The sequence below is a fragment of the Hibiscus syriacus genome, unplaced genomic scaffold (genome assembly GCF_006381635.1).
Source record: "Hibiscus syriacus cultivar Baekdansim isolate YM2019G1 unplaced genomic scaffold, ASM638163v2 tig00110270_pilon, whole genome shotgun sequence".
Taxonomy (NCBI): Eukaryota; Viridiplantae; Streptophyta; class Magnoliopsida; order Malvales; family Malvaceae; genus Hibiscus; species Hibiscus syriacus.
Window position 1 is genome coordinate 1,187,592 of NW_024062656.1, and position 2,471 is coordinate 1,190,062.

General features: G+C 33.1%; 1 pseudogene; it reads right to left on the reverse strand.

Moving 5' to 3' along the window:
• Nucleotides 1-1,710: 1,710 nt before the first annotated feature.
• Nucleotides 1,711-2,236, reverse strand: LOC120115660 (annotated as a pseudogene).
• Between the last annotated feature and the right edge of the window lie 235 nt (nt 2,237-2,471).

Below are 2,471 nucleotides of genomic sequence, written 5' to 3' on the forward strand. Positions count from 1 at the left end.
GTACACCAAAATTAAAAGGTACCAATGTTTCTACTTATAATTCTAATTTTAGTTCTAGCATTGATGAGGAGTTGGATATTGAAGATGAATCATCCTCTAAACAAGAAGAATGGGATAGTGAACAACCAAACGAAAAAGAATCTACAAGTTGTGTTAAGAAAGTAGGTTGTTTTTTAAAACGTTGTAGAGGAATTTGAAAGAGTTAGTCCTTCAAAAATTTATTATTTGATGATATTCATAATTTGTGAAAGGATATAAGAAGTAAGTTATCTCAATTAGAAAATTTTGAGAGAAAAGAGGGCAAAAGCAATAAAAGTCAAATTAGTAGTCTTGATTTTGAGTGTGAAAAGACACAAAAGAGGCCAAGCTTCCACATTTTGTATAGAAAAAATATTTAAAGAATGTGATGAATATGATTAATATAATACATACAAAAGATTTTAAAATTTATATATTTATATTAACAAAACAGACAAAAATTCTATGCAGCTAAAACCCTAAGTAAAGTAACTCGTGAGAAGGACCTCTCATGTTTGGCCCATGCTTTGTCGTCGTGGTTGTGGATAGGATCAAAAGAAGCATCTTCTCCTTCCCATCACCTTCTTTTATGACACACATGCATGCATATATATATATATATATATATATCTTAATTTTTGCAAGTAAAATTAAATAAAAAAAACTGTAATGTATATGAGACTAGTTAATGTAGGTTTAAGTGAGATCCCATTCATTGAAGGAATGGGCTTCCCGCTCTCCCATAACAGAAACTGAGGAACAATATCTAGAAAATAAAAAATTAAAAAACAGCTTTTACTTTGGGAATTTCTCAGCAATCCCAATCGTGTGTGTGGATAAAGCTAAAATGTATGAAATTTTCATGCATGGACTGTTCACTGAAATAATATCATTATTGTTTCTCTAATACTGTCTTAGTGTCCTTAAATTTCTCTACTACTGCTTTTTTTCCTCTTTCGATTTGGGGATTTTGTCTTGATTAATTTAAATCGATCTGCGTCGTATATTTAATTTTTGTGGGTAAGTCTCCCAACAAATTTTTTTTTCAAACAAAGACTCAACTCGAAAACTTTATCACTTCACCAACCCATTGATTCTCTACTACTGCTTTTTATATCACTAAAACATTCAACTAACTTTTTATTGTTCTGTAATAATATCAGGAAGTGAAGTTAAATTAAAACACATTTTCTCTAATACTGTCTTTTAATCCCAGAAGTGTGGAATCGTTAGATTAACATATTTATTTTCGGGTTTGTGTTTTCAAACACGTGGCATTACCACGTTGTTGGTAAGCAATTAAACCCAAAGTGAACCTTTTTCCCTTTCCTTTCTGTCCTGTCCTGTCCTGTTCTGTTTCTTTAACGCTTCTTTGTATTGGCACACTCCTTTTAAGCACATTTCCTCAAAATAACAATCATGAATATTTTTACCTTCAAGCATGACACCTTCCATGTCGAACACTGCCACCAGATCAACTTCACTGTGTGTGAACCCATTAAAATCGGAACTTTCATAAAGTATACATTTATCTTTTTTTTAATATAGATTATAAAACAAATATAAAGCTATAAATATATATATATAATCGATCCAACAGTTGTCCCTAAGCACACAAAGGAACATCAATCTTCATTGCAAATCACAACAGTTATTTACAGAAAGGATGATAAAAGTATTCCCATATATATTACAAAAATACCCAAATACCAAAATCTAAAAATAAATCCATCATCTTAAAAAGAGAAAACATGGAAGAAGAAATCAAGACGGTCACAATCATGCAAATATGTGCTGTTAAACCATATGTACTACATATCCCTAACTTCGAACATGTTACGATTTTTGACGACGATATCGTACATGTGAATCGACCTGAACTTGTTGAAATCCTTAGGGAGAGAAATCAAATGGACGGTTGATCGTTTGTGAAATTGGAGAAGATCAGGGTCGTCATAATATCTCTCCCACCCGAGAGACCATAGCTTACGTTCAAGTATCGCGTAGGAATGATCACTTCGTTAGAAGGAGTGTACAAGCACTTTACGGCGGTTGTTGGAGCCTTGTCGGCCTCCGTCCAATGACTCAGCTGCCGGGTTCTCTATCAAGCGAACCACACCGTTCTTGAAAACCCAAACGCCGGACATTCTTGTTGTCTAAGAAGAAAACTTTAAGCTAATGGATTATGGATCGAAGGAGAAAACTATTTTACCCTATAGCAAAGCTCTTGAAGAAGGGGTACATGAGTTGATGGGATTGTAGGGTATATAGGGTGACTTGAGGGATTGAACGGGGATGTTTAGGCATAGTTTGGTAGGCCCAAAGTGAAGGAGGAAAAGTAGTGTATGAATTTAAATTACGATTTCGAATATTTTATAATTCTTAAATATATAAATAAACAATGACCATAATATCATATTACAATCGAGTAAATTCAAATAAGGTTATTAGAG